The following is a 15,481-nucleotide window of genomic DNA, read 5'->3' as shown; positions in this document are numbered from 1 at the left end:
ACAGCTAAGATGCTGAACAACAGCTCAACCTGGAGCTGGGCTGCCATGAGTTGCGGGCGACGGCGTAGGCTGAAAAAAAAAAAAAGAGTGTGAGTTCTGAGCAACAGCGGTTTGAGTCCCAGCCCAAGCTGAGCTGCCACTGAGCTGCCAACAGGTGGCAGGATGGCTCAGCTAAAAAAAAAATAATAATAAAGTACCCATTGTTCTCACTCATGGTCTTGTTCCACTTGCTTTCGGAAGAAAGCAGGAAATCTGAACAACAACTAACACTCATGGTATGCTCCATAGTTTATGATGTCAGGGGCATAGGTCATCATATTTGGAATTGCAACCAGAGATGAGCTACCTGAGGCCCAAAGAGAGGAAGTGACTTGTCCAAGGTTACACAACTAAGAAATGGTGAAGCTAGATCCATGTCTTCCATAAGCTCTTGCTAACATCCTTTACTACCTTGCCTCACTGTCCGTACTCTGCCTCATCCCATCCACAAAGCACCCACACGTGGATTCATTCCATGGCTGCCTTTCGCCATGGAGTGCTCCTAGAAAGTCACCTGCCATACAGATCCTCCCACTAATGATTCGGCCCATTCGCTTCCAGGTACCTCTTCAGAACCTCCATCTGTCAAGACATGGTCCCTTGCCTGCCTCTGTCTTCTCAGCATACAAACAAGTTCACGAGCCGACTTGCCCCACTTCAAGAAACATTTCTCTGATCCCTGTATCTTGATCTTGTTCTAGCTACTGTCATACCTCCTTTCCTCCCTCAACAACATTTCTTGAAAAAAAATTGCTCCTGGTTACCGTCCCCTTTCCCTTATCTCCCATTCATGTTACAGTCCATTGCAATGCTGGATAGATGTCAGTTCTCATCTCCTTGACTCTGGCAGCGGTGTTTAGTCAACAATTAATTCCTTAATTCTTGAAACTCTCTTTTGTTTTCGTTTTCAAGGTGCCACTCTTTCTTTATTTTCCTTCTGCTTGTCTGGTAGCTTGTTCCTCATCTCCTGCTCAGACTTGTCCCCTGCACGCTCCAAGAAAATATCCAGCTATTCAACTGTGGGGAAGCCTTAAGCAGTAGAGAGTTGCCCGTAACTAGGAGTATTCAAAGGCTAGATAAGTATCTGCAAGAGACATTATAGAATAAATCACTACACTGAGTATTAAGTGTAATTGGATGATGTTCTGAAGTTCTTTTCAACTCTAAAATTTTACGAGTCTATCTACCAAGTGCCAAATAAAAAGTCTGGTCAAAGAAATGCTATAGGAATTCAGAGGCGGGAGAAAGCCTCTTTAGTTTTAATCTATTGAGTCTGAAGAAAGCTTAGTGAATCCTAAAAGACATAATAATTAAATGAAGTAGATCAATTTCGGTCTATCCCAACATAAAATCTTTCTAAAACTATTGGTTAGGACTTTTACAATAGCTCTATTTGATGAGCCAAAGAATGAATTGGATTTTATAGAATTACATAGGTGATAAAATACCTGTCTAGGCCTTTGTCAGTAGCTCTGGACAGGCTGTAGTTTGGGAGGTGTGGACTGAATGAGCTCCAGAATGAAGCCTCTCATTCTTCTGTTCTCTCATCTTTATTCCCCACTGAAACGGCGCAACTCGGGATTGTACGACCTACCATGCATTTTCCCACCTCAGGTTTTGCCTCTTCCTTCACAAATTAATAAAATCTTGCCTGTTCATTAAAAAAACTATCTAAATATGAATTCCCCCATTTTATTATGTTTGAATAACACTATTGCCCCAAAACATCACCAAATAATGGGCCAATGGCTATAATGCTACTCATATTTCCAATCCAAGAACTTACTTTTCTTTGGTCTTGAGATATCACTATCTCCATCTGGGTCTGTCTGGGGGGGAAGAGGACAAAAATGGAGAGAATCCTCCCACCTGCTTTTTGCTATTATTTAGGGGTTGAGGTAGAGTTTATATTCAAAATTTGGGTCACATTTCTTCTTTTCTTTTCTTTCCTTTTCTTTGTTATTTTTTTCCTTCTGTATTTTTCTGGATAATAGGATTACAATTTTAAACTTCCAACCAGCCTCTAGAGTTTCCCCTTTAAATTTCTCATTGTTTTTATATCACCCAACTCTGAAATCTGGTACCTTGTGCTGGGAGGGCTGTCATTTTCAGCCATTATTTTCAGCAGTCATAGCTGTGGGGCTTGGAGACTGTTGTTAGGACGGAAAGCAACAAAATCACAATCTTACCGCTGAAAGTTTTCTGGTAAATTATTACCTGTATTCTGGGTCTTCGTAGAAGGTTTTTAGTGCCTTTCAGTAATTGCCTTTAATCATATTATCCCATTTCTATCATTGTTACCGGTGGGAGGGTTTACATTACCATGTCGCTCCTTTGACATTACCAACTTTAAGGTTTTTTTAGGGCTCAGGAAACAGAGACCTACATGGGTCTCAATTAAAAGCACAGAAGGGTCATGCCCAAGGGAGAGGAATGAACCAGAGTTCAGCTAAGTTTATTAAAAGTTCAACCCAGTCCCAAGCACTGAGGTGATCAGCATTTCACCCTCTCTGTCTTTAGGAGAAAATAAGGAATATTACACGGTTCTCTCATTTACTAGAAATGAGAAGAGGTAGCAACTGCAGAGGATGCAAGGAGACACAGATAGACATTCACTAATAACAGGAGACTTTAATACACTGTTTTTAGGACAATACAAATAGAGTGGAAAAAAACATGTATGGAGATAGAATGTGCCTATTTATTAAGAAACAATAAGCAGTAAGCTAGATACTTTGAATTTATGTTGGCAGTTTCCATGATAATAGGAAATTCACACATGCTTCTCAACTGTCCATGGCACATTCACAAACATTGATCGTGTATTAGGTCAAAAAGAAAATATCAGTAAGTTCCATAAAATATAAACATTATAAGCAACATTCTCTGACTAAAATGTAATCACAGCTAGAATGTACCAACAAAAATAGAAAGGCCCTTCCTTCAGGAATCTCCTATTAAACCACTTCTGTGTGAAATGGGAACCACAAACTAAAATAACAGATTAAAAAAATTATAATGACAATAAAAGCACTACATATCAGAATATATGGGATACATGCACTTAAAGAAGTGCTCAGGGAAAAATGTTTTTGAATTACACACTTTTATCCAGAAAACCGAAACAAAAAAAATGAATTAAATTCCAAAGCCACAAAACCAGAAAAAGAATAAAAAAGTAAACCAGAAGAAAGTACAAAGAAGGAAATAATAACAATAAGAGCAGAAATTAATGAAGAGAATAGAAAAACACTAGATCTAAAAAATAAAAGTACAATTGTGTGAAGATTAACAATATAGACAAAGCACTAGCTAACTTTATCAAGAAAAGAAATGGGGAAAAGAAGCACAGATATACATAATGAGAAATGACAAGGGGGAAATAACCATTGAAACAAAAGAAAATTTAAAAATCATATGAGACTATACAAACAAATTTGAAGACTTGAAAACCTAGAGGAAATGGATAATTTCCTAAGGAAATTCAAGTTACCAAAATTGACCCCATCAGAGTTAGGAAGCTTAAACAGACTAATTTCTATAAAAGGAATAGAGGAAGTTATTAAGGGACTACTCCACAAAAGAGCACCAGACCCAGATGATTTCACAGGGAAAAATACAAAATTACATCTATGTCTCACACCATAGACAAAAGAAATAGACTTCAAATGGATTAAAGAGCTAAAAATAAAAATGAAACCATGCACATACTAGAAGAAAACATGAAGAAATTCCTTTTTAACCTTGGTACAGGGAAAGGCTTTCTAACAATGACTCAAAATCCAGAGTCAACAGAAGAAGTCAATTAAATTTGATTACCTCTTTAAAATTTGCATGGCAAATGCACCATAAACAAAATCAAAAGACAACTGACAAATGGGTAGAAAATCTTTGCAACATATGCCACAGGTGAAGGACTATTAAACCTAATATATGAAGAACTCTTAAAAATTGAGGGACATACAGACAGGACCAGGGAAGAGCAGGGGGTTCAATATAGGTGACGTGCAGAGTGGGCCAAAGGAGGGTACAATGAAATTAGCCTTAAGAGGCACACTGGAGGAGAGATATATTTGGATCTGCAATGTAGAAAGGGTACTGTGTTGGCTTGGTGAAAGTGGATTAAAAAGGCAGGGAAAGGGGTTCAGAAGCTCTTACAAGTAACCCATCTAAGACATGATGGTGGTTCAAACTAAGGAAATGACTGTGAGGATTAAGACAAAAAGATGAATTAAAGAGTTATTGAAGAGACAGAATTTCCTGGATTTATTAATCAAATCAATGTGGGTGAGGTGGGAGTCTTGGATGAAATCTAGGATTTCAATATGGGCAATGAGGTAGCTGGTAACATCAGAGAGAATGTGAATGCAAACAATAAAAAATTCTGTCTCTGGATTAATTATAATGACCCATGAAAACTGTTGAGTGCTGCCCTTGGCATATAGAAATTATGAAATAAGGTTAGCTATGGCTGTTGTTATTTTAGGCTGATCTGGTTTGATTAAATCTAACAGAACTCACTATGAAGTACTATGCAAAATTGATATTTGACACTGTCTAAGCAGATCTGGGTTCAAATAGCCCCACTTTCCAGCTTTCTGACTCCAGACAAGTTTCTTAACCGTTCTTAGCCTCAATCTCTTCTTCTCCAAAATAGAAGTAATAATATAAATCTAGCAGCGTTTTTATGAGAATTAGAGATAAGAGAAGTGAAGTGCCTTGAGTGGTGCCTATGCCATAGCAGGAGCTTAGTAAATGATAGCTTAAACAAAAGGCAACATTGTTGATTTGGGGCCTCTAAATCAGGACGGAGGATTCTCCCTTGTTTACCCTTGTATTTCTCATTGAAGAGGGTCTTACACTTAATAGATACTCAATAAATATGTATCAAATTATGATACCTGTTTTCTGCTTGACCTTTCATTTTTCCCCCTTGCTAATCTGCCCAAGGCTGTTACCCCTCGTTTTAAAAGTATTGTTTTTATGATTATAGTCCTTTCTTGCTTAAAATTTCTTTTGCTTAATCTCTCTCTCTCTCCCTCTCTCCCTCTCTCTCTCTCTCTCTCTCTCTCTCTCTCTCTCTCTCTCTCTCTTTCTCTCTCCCTCTATACTGACAAATATGACCCATTCTTATAATTTCTGACACATTCTTATAAAACTTCTTGACAATTCCCTCCACCCCACCCCCAACTCCACACAGGAGCTTCATTCAGTAGTGGAATCAGTCCCTGTCTGGCTTGACTGTGATGAAAATTACTCAGGCTGCTAAACCTTCCCTGAAATTGTTGCTGGTCTCCAGAACTTCCGCCAGAATTAAGAACAGTTGATTAATAACACAGCCAAAGAGCATGAATTTAATTAAAGTGAACGATAACCACTGAAAAAGGCATTCAACTTGATCTGAAATATTTGCACAAGAAAAAAAAAATCAAATCTCAGGCATGACTTGTGATTAACAACTCTATAAAAACAAAAAGCAATTTGGATGGGTACTTAACTTCATAAGTTACAAAATGTCTAATCACTATGTTGTACACCTGAAACTAATATAATATTGTATTTGAAAAATAATTAGAATTGAAAAATAAAAGGCAAATGATTTATAAGATCTGAAGAGAAACCAGAAGGAGTACAAAGTTTCAGTTATGCAAGATGAATAAATTCTGGAGACTTAGTATACAACCATGTGACTGCAGTTAACAATAGTGTATTGTATACTTGAAATTTTCTAAGGGGTAGACCTTAAGTGTTTCATCACCAAAAAAATTTTAAAAAGTTAACTATGGAAGGTGATGGATATGTTAATTAGTTTGAGTGTGGTGATTATTTCACATTGTACACGTATATCAAACATCAAGTTGTATACTTTAAATGTATACAGTTTAACATGGTCAATTATATCTCAATAAAACAAAGGGGATAAAAGAAAAAATATTTTAAAAATTTTTGAGCAGCAAAGAACCAAAAACCCCAAAGAAAAGTGAAGAAAATACATAAACAATTTACCCAAAAAAGGATATAAAAATGCCCCTTAAACATATGAAAAATGTTCAAACTCACTACATAAGTAGAGAACTGCTGATTAAAACTACACCAGGATACCATTTCTTACTTATTAGACAGGGAAAAATTATAAAAATGTGACAACAGAAGTTGTTGATGAGTCTGTGAAGAAGCAGGCATCGTCAATTCATTGCTGCTGAGAATGCAAACCAGTACAACTCTTCCAGAGGGAAGTTGGCAATACCTAACTTAACCTTTCAACCCCAAAATCCCAATTCTAGCAATCTGTCATTGAAGATGAACTTCCAACAATACAAAAATACGTATGCACAAGGATGTTCATTGCACCATAGTTTGTAATTGTGAAATATTTGAAACAACCTAAATGTCCATAAATAAGAGAGTGCTTGAATAAATTACACAACATTGGCACAATGGACTCCAATACCGCTGTAAAAAGAATGCAGAAGATCTCTGTAAACTGATAAGCAGTGATTTTTATGACATACTACCCAAGTGGAAAAAAATCAAAGTTCAGGAGGGCACGCTCAAAATGACAGAGTAAGGGCTTCCAGAATATGCTTCTCCATAAAAGCAAGAACTCTGCAAAAACTGTCAAAATTAACATTTTCAGAACTCTGAAAATTAACCTAAGTCTGGCAACAATTCAAGGAGGGTTTATTCAAGAAAAACGACTGACGGGCCGGCCGAGTGGCGCGATGGTTAAGAACTCGCTTGGGATGCCAGAGGGCCCCGGTTCGGATCCCACAGATGAGGGCCAGTGACACTGCCCTCTACAGCTAAGATGCTGAACAACAGCTCAACCTGGAGCTGGGCTGCTGTGAGTCGCCGGCGACGGCGTAGGCTGCAGCCCCTGTGGCAGTGGGTTGCCATGGGCTACCGTGTGTAGCCAGCAGCCAGCGTGAGCGGCCAGCAGCCGCAGTGAGCGGCCGTCCAGAAGCCGGCGACTGATCTGCCTCACCCGGGAAGAGCGCAATGATGGTGCCAACTTGGGCCAGTGAAGCAACGTCCTCCACAACTAGACTGAAGAACAAAATGACAGCAACTTGTCTGTCCCCCTTCCCCCAATTCCCCAGCACTGTTCCCATCCCCCCAATTCACCAATAAAAAAATCTTTAAAAAAAAAAGAAAAACGACTGACCTTTAGTATGAAAAGTTGAGTGTGGTGGTATTTTAACTTGCCCTAATTTCATTCCCCTCTCTTAGCTCCATGGTAGTTTTGAGAAACTATAGCCTCACAACTGTAGTAGTTGTGAAAACCAGAAGCCTAGCTGCCACAAGAGAGGGCATAACAAGTCTGGAGTTACCCAAAACTCTCTGTGTGGGTTTAGTAGGTTGTGTCTTTTAAAGACTTGGACCATTTTATCTAGTTATCAAATTCATAGGCATAGAGGTGTTCATAATATTCCTTTATTATTCTGTTTATGCCCATGGTATCACTAGTGATGACTGGTCTTTCATTTCTGATATTAGCAATTTTGTCCTCTGTCTTGACTTCTTTTAAATTGAGGTACAATTGGCATATAACATTATATTAGTTTCAGGTGTACAATATAATGATTTGATATTTGTATATATTGCGAATTGATCACCACAATAAGTCTAGTTAACATTTGTCAGCATACACAGTTACAAAAATCTTTTTTCTTGTGATGAGGACTTTCAAGGCTTACTGTCTTAACAACTTTCAAATATGCAATACAGTATTATTAACTATAGTCATCATGTTGTACATTACATCTCCAGGACTTATTTCTCTTTACTTCTTAGTGAGCCTGAATAGAAGTTCATCAATTTTTTTTATTTTTTTTTTATTTTTTTTTTAGCTGAGCCATCCTGCTACCTATTGGCAGCTTAGCGGCTACTCAGCTCGGGCTGGCCTCGAACCGCTGTTGCTCAGAGCTCAAACTCTTGTTTGAGCAAGCTCTTAACCAACTGAGCCATTTGGCAGGCCCGAAGTTCATCAATTTTTAAAAATCTTTTCCGAGAACCAGCTTTTAGTTTCATTGTTTTTTTAGCTATAATTTCCTGTTTTCAGTGTCCTTAATTTCTGCTATAATCTTTATTTTTTCTTTTCTTCTATATGTTTTAGGCTCATGTTGCTCTTCTACCTCTAGTTTCCCACATCCACAAACATATATTTGTATACCAGTGTTCATAGCAGTATTGTTACAATAGTCAAAATGTGGAAACAATTCAAACTTTCACTGACAGATGAATGGATAAACAGCATGTGGTGTATACATACAAAAGAATATTATTCAACCTTAAAAATGAATGAAATTCTGGGCCGGCGAAGTGGCACGTTGGTTAAGAGCTGGCTTGGGACGCCAGCTCTGAGCAGCAGGGCCCCGGTTCGGATCCCACATGAAGGCCAGTGACGCTGCACCCTGTACAGCTAAGATGGTGAACAACAGCTCAACCTGGAGCTGGTCTGCCGTGAGTCGCCGGCAATGGCGTAGGTTGCAGTGGAGCTGCAGTCATAAGCTACCGTGAGTGGCTGGCAGCGTGAGCTGCCAGGAGCCACCGTGAGCGGCTGTCCAATGACCGGCGACCAATCTGCTTTACCCAGGGAAGAGTGCAATGATCACAATACCAACATGGGCCAGTGAAGCAACATCCTCCACAACTAGATTGAAGAACAAAAAGGACAGCAACTTGTCTGTTCCCCTTCCCCGATTCCCCAACACTGTTCCCCTCCCCCAATTCCCCCAATAAAATCTTTAAAGAAAAATGAATGAAATTCTGATACACGCTACAACACAGATGCACCTTAAAAACTGTACTAAGTGAAAGAAACCAAACACAAAAGGCCACATATTATATGATACCATTTATATAAAATGTCCACAATGGATAAATCCGTAAATACAAAAAGTAGATTAGCGGTTGTCATAGTAGAGGCAGTAATGGAGAATGAATATAATGGGTACAGAGTTACTTTTGGTGTGATGAAAATATTGAAGAATTAGATTATGGTGATAGTGGTACACCTTTATGAATATACTTAAAAAACACTGCAATGAAATACTTTAAATGATGGAATTTATGGTATCTGAATTATATTTCAAATATATATATATATATCAATAATATATGTATATTCACTATAGAAAGTGCTAAAACATATGTGTCTGTTCCGATGCTCATTTTGGTTTTGTTAACAAAATTACATACCATTTTATTGCATGCTTTTCCAACTTAATATGGATTAAAGATATTCCACATCATTAAATATTTCTATGAAAAATTTTAAAAAGAACCACTGATACATCCAACCACACAAATGCTTCTTAAAAGCACAATGTTTGCCAAAATTAGCCAGAATCAAAAGCATACATATTAAGGGTTTTTTTTGTTTTTTTTAAATTATTTTTTATTATGAAATACATTTGAGGAATGTAATTGATAATGTTGTGAATATTTTGTAGGGTGTCAGGTGGTCACATGTCTAAGTTATTCTTTTTAATGAAATTCAAAAATGAGCAAAACTGATGTGATAATAGAGGTTAAACTAGTGGTTAACTCTGGAGGAGATATTGACTGAGTTTGGGCATGAAAGAGACTTTGGAATGCTAGAAATGTTCTGTATCTTCATCTGGTAGATGGTGATATAAAAATGCGTATATAAGTGGTTATAAAAAATGTGCATATATGAAAAGTCCATTTAGCTGTACACTTAATATGTGTGCCTAACATTGTATATAAACTATAGTCAATTAAAATTTTAAAAATAATGTGGATTGGTCCAAAGCTAGACAAATAGACTAATGGAACAGACTAGACAGTCTAGAAACTGATACATAAGTAAGTAGATAGATAGGTAGATAGATAGATACTTTTTATATGATTAACCAATTTACAACAAAGTCTCCACTGCAATTCATTGAGGCAAAAGATGGTCTTTTCAATAAATTGTGATTAAATGAAAATATGAGCCTTGACTATATAAAAAAATGAACGTTGGCTCTTATCTCACACCAAACACAAAAAATTAACTCAATATAGGGAATAGAGTCAATGGAATTGTAATAGATATATACGATGTCAGAGGGGCAATAGATTGGGAGAGGGGGAGTTATCATTCTGTGAGAGGTGAAATGTATAACTATTACATTGTTTTGTACACCTGAAACTAATACTAAAAAAAAAATTAGCTTGGGCCGGCCGAGTGGCACTATGGTTAAGAACTGGCTTGGGATGCCAGAGGGCCCCGGTTCGGATCCCACATATGAGGGCCAGTGACACTGCCCTCCACAGCTAAGATGGTGAACAACAGCTCAACCTGGAGCTGGGCTGCCGTGAGTCGCTGTGACGGTGTAGACTCCAGCCTCTGCTGCAGTGGGTTGCCATGAGCTACTGTGTGTAGCCAGCAGCCAGCGTGAGCGGCCGTCCAGAAGCCGGCGACTGATCTGCCTCGCACAGGAAGAGCGCAATGATGGTGCCAACTTGGGCCAGTGAAGCAACGTCCTCCACAACTAGACTGAAGAACAAAACGACAGCAACTTGTCTGTTCCCCTTCCCCGAATTCCCCAGCACTGTTCCCATCCCCCCAATTCCCCAATAAAAATCTTTAAAAAAAAATTAGCTCAAGATACAGCATAGACTTAAGTGTTAAAAGCAAAACATTAAAGTTTCTAAAAGAAAAACTAGGAAGGAGGATATATTCATTAGAGTAATCAGGAATTTCTTAAACACAAAACATAGTCATAAAAAAAACTGATAAGTTGTACTTTATAGTATTAAGGACTTTAGCTCATCACAAGGTACAATTAAGAGAGAGAAAAGGCAAATCACAGTCTGAGAGAAGATATTCTTGAAATATATATACATATCAGATTATATAAAGAACTTTGACTGCCAATAATAGGACAGAAACCTCAAATTTAGAACAAAGGATTTCTTCAGCCCTTTCATTAAAGAAGAGTTCTAAGACCAGCCGAGTGGCGCGTTGGTTGAAAGCTGGCTTGGGACCCAGAGGGCCCCGGTTCGAATCCCACATATGAGGGCCAGTGACACTGCCTTCTACAGCTGGGATGCTGAACAACAGCTCGACCTGGAGCTGGGCTGCCGTGAGTCACCGGCGATGGCGTGGGCTGCAGCTCCTGCTGCAGTGGGTTGCCATGGGCTGCCCGTGTAGCCGGCAACCAGCGTGAGCGGCCAGCAGCCGCAATGAGCAGCCATCCAGAAGCTGGCAACTGATCTGCCTCACCCGGGAAGAGCGCAATGATGGTGCCAACTTGGGCCAGTAAAGCAACATCCTCCACAACTAGGCTGAAGAAAAAATAGGACAGCAACTTGTCTGTTCCCCTTCCTCCAACCCCCCAGTGCTGTTCCCATCCACCAATTCCCCAATAAAAAATCTTAAAAAAAAAAAAAGAATTCCAAATGGTCAATGATCATGTGCAAAGATGGCTAACATCATTATTTATTATTAAAGAAATACAAATTGAAAACAATGAAATAACACTAGACACTCGCTAGAATAGCTAAAATTAAAAGGGCTGAAAATACCAAATGTTAGCAAGAATGCAGAGCACCTCAAACTCTCACACGTCACTGGTGAGAATATAAATTGGTTCAACCACTATGGAAAAATGTTTGGCAGTGCCTACTAAAACTAAATACACATATACTCATGACTCAGCAATTCCTATCCTAGGTGCATGTCCAAGAGCAGTGAGTTCACATGTGTGCCAAAAGGCATGTACAAGAATGTTTATAATAGCTTTCTTCATAATAGCTCCAAACTAGAAAACAGCCCAAATTTCCATCTAAAAGATTGTTATTTTAATACAATGGAATTCTACACAGCAATAAAAAGAAAATTCACTACTTCTACCCAAAGCAATATGGATAAACTCACAAACAAAATGATGAGCAAAAGAAGCCAGATACAAAACAGTACATTCTATATGCTCCCATTTAAATCAACTTTAAGAACCAGCAAAATTATTCTGGCATAATGGAACCTTCAAATTGCTAGAAACATTTTATATCTTGTTTTGTGTGGTGGTGACATAGGGTATACATATGTAAAATTTCACTGAGCACTACATTGAAGATTTGTGTACTTCATTTTATGTAAAATTATATCTCAATAGAAAATTAAGCTAAAAGACATATACAAAAATGTTTATAGAAGCATTTTCATAGAATTCCCAAATTGGAAACAACCCAAATGTCCATCAACAGTAGAATCAATCAATAAATTGTGGTATCTTCATACTGTAGAATACTACATAAAAACGAAAAAAAAAATCTGCTGATATACACAAACATAAATAAATCTCAAAGACATAATGTTAAGCAAAAGAAGCCAGACTAACATGGTTTAGCAACTCCTAGATATACATAAAAAAAATTGAAAGCAGGGACTTCAACAAAAACGTTTAATTCAATGTTCTTAATAGCACTATTCACAACAGCCAAAAAGTGGAAACAGCTTAAATGTCATCAATGGACAAACATACTAAAAGGATGCAGTACATACATACAATGGAATATTATTTGGCCATTAAAAGAATGAAGTACTAGGAGATCCAAGGTGATGGAGTATATAAACAGTGTGCCTGCTTCCTTCCATAAACACATTAAAATTACAAGTAAGTTATAGAGAACCATCTGAAGTCTGGCTGAACAGAAGTTTTATACAATAACTAAGGATATAAAGAAGAAGCCACATCGAGACTGGTAGGAGGAGTAGAGACGAGATATGGGCCCCAAACCTCTGTGTGGTGGTTGAGAACCAGGAGGGATATCTCGGCCATGGAGGTTCCTCCCGGAGAAGCAAGGGACCCCAGTCCCACACCAGCCTCCCCCGCCCAGAGTACTGGTGCCGGGAAGAGTTGCTCCCACAACATCTGGCTGTGACAAACAGTGGGAATTCTGACCATCCAGGTGGGATGGAAGGCTGTGGGAAACCCAGACATCCTCTTAAACAGCCTCCACACAGACTCTCTCACTTCTAGGCACTCGCCATGGGCTCCGGCGGAGGAACAATGGCTTGGGGGGCATCAGAGGCATACGGGGCAGACAGGTGTGTGGCTTCAAGGCAAGGGCTGAAGGACAGTCACCATTTTCCCTCTGAGGAGATATTGGTCCCCTGAAGCCGGCAGGTGCCATCTTTCCTGTGTTGAGCCTGGCCCCACAAGCCAAATCTGAATCTGATTGGCCTGGTGAGCTCTGTTGGGGCCCTGCCCCATCCAACTCCCCCAACACTGTAGGCACTTTCTGGTAAGCAGCCAGCCCCACCCACATTGCACTTTTTCTTGGAAAACTATCAGTCCTCGGGTGCCAGGTGGGCAGCAACTGGCCTCAGTGTGCTCTGAGACTTTTGCAGAGTAGCTCTGGGCTCAGTACTGGCACCAAACCAGCGTCTACATTAACCTGGTACCACAACTCTTCCCACTTTAGTGACTCCCTCAGACCCTTCCTCGCCCAACTCTCATACTGCTCCAGGCTTTATCAGTGGCTGAACCTTAAGGGAGCCAGCAGGTGGCAGCAGGCCTTAGGATGTTCTGGCTTTTTGTGGAGCCACTCCAGGCCCAGTACTAGTGGCAGCCATCCTTGCTTTGCAGTTTAACCTCTCCCACGTGCCTCCAACTTTAGCACAGGCAGCAAACAACTGCAGATCTCTTTGTAGCTCCTACCAGGTAGCCCCTGCCCAGTCACAGGCAGTGGATAACCTGGGCCTGCACCAGAGCCCCACCCAAGAGACCCCAGAACCAACATACTTGGTGGTTGGTTTCAGACCACAGCAGAACATCACCCAATTAGTCCCATAAGCAACACAAACAAAAGGTGGTCTCAACGGGCACCAGAGCCCACTGGGGTGAATCCCACTCAGTGGGGTTACAGCAGCCTGTAAGCTGTGGACATGGCTAAATCCCACAGCCAACCACCTGAGGGCCAATCCCACCCATTGACATACCAATAGCAATCAAAACTCAACTATAACAAGAGAGATGCAACACACAACCCACACAAGGGACACTCCTGGAGCACCTGGAGCAGGTGACCAGGGAGGCTGTGCCAGGGCCCCACAAGTCACACTATATAAGGCCACCCAGCCAAGACTGGGAGACATACCAGATCTACCTAATACATAGAAACAAACACAGAGAGGCAGCCAAAATGAGGAAACAAAGAAATAAGTCCAAAATTAGAGAACAGGAGGAAAAGCCAGAAAAAGAACTAAATGAAATGGAGGTAAGCAGCCTACCAGAGACAGAGTTAAAAACAATGATTATAAGAATGCTCAAGGAACTTAGGAGAATTCAACAAAGAGATAGCAAGCATAAAAAAGGACATAGAAACCATAAAAAAAGAACCAGTCAGAGCTGAAGAATACAATAACTGAACTGAAGAATGCACTAGAAGGAATCACCAGCAGAGTAGATGATGCAGAGGATCAAATCAGAAATTTTGAAGACAAGGTAGTAGAAAACACTCAATCAGAAAGCAAAAGGAAAAAAGAATTTAAAAAATGAGGATAGCTTAAGAGACCTCTGGGACAACATCAAGTGTAACCACATTCGCATCATAGGGGTACCAGAAGGAGAAGAGAGGATGCAAGGGATTGAGAACCTATTTGAAGAAATAATGACTGAAAACTTTCCTAACCTGGTGAAACAAATAGACATACAAGTCCAGAAGTGCAGAGTCCCAAACAAGATAAACCCAAACAGACCCACATCAAGACATGTTATAATTAAAATGACAAAGGTTAAAGACAAAGAGAGGATCCTAAAAGCAAAAAGAGAAAGGTAATTAGTAACTAATAAGGGAGACCCCATCAAATTGTCAGCTGATTTCTCAACAGAAAATTTGCAGGCCAGAAGGGATTGGCACAAAATATCCAACGTGATGAAAAGCAAGGACCTACAACCAAAATTATTCTATCCAGCAAAGTTATCATTTGGAATTGAAGAACAGATAAAGAGCTTCCCAGACAAGGAAAAGCTAAAGGAGTTCATCACCACCAAACCAGTATTACAAGGAATGTTAGAGGGACTTCTTTAAGATGGAAAAAAAGATCAAAATTATGAATAATAAAATGGCAATAACTATATATCTATCAACAATTACTTTCTTTTTTTTTTAAAGATTTTTATTGGGGAATTGGGGGGATGGGAACAGTGCTGGGGAATTGGGGGAAGGGGAACAGACAAGTTGCTGTCGTTTTGTTCTTCAATCTAGTTGTGGAGGATGTTGCTTCACTGGCCCAAGTTGGCACCATCATTGCGCTCTTCTCTGGCGAGGCAGATCAGTCGCCGGCTTCTGGACGGCCGCTCACTGCGGCTGCTGGCCGCTCACGCTGGCTGCTGGCTACACACGGTAGCCCATGGTAACCCACTGCAACAGGGACTGCAGCCTACGCCATCGCCGGCGACTCATGGCAGCCCAGCTCCAGGTT

This window comes from Hipposideros armiger, unplaced genomic scaffold (assembly GCF_001890085.2).
Source record: "Hipposideros armiger isolate ML-2016 unplaced genomic scaffold, ASM189008v1 scaffold_509, whole genome shotgun sequence".
Lineage (NCBI taxonomy): Eukaryota > Metazoa > Chordata > Mammalia > Chiroptera > Hipposideridae > Hipposideros > Hipposideros armiger.
The sequence above is the reverse complement of the archived record's forward strand: the minus strand, read 5'-3'. Positions refer to the sequence as shown.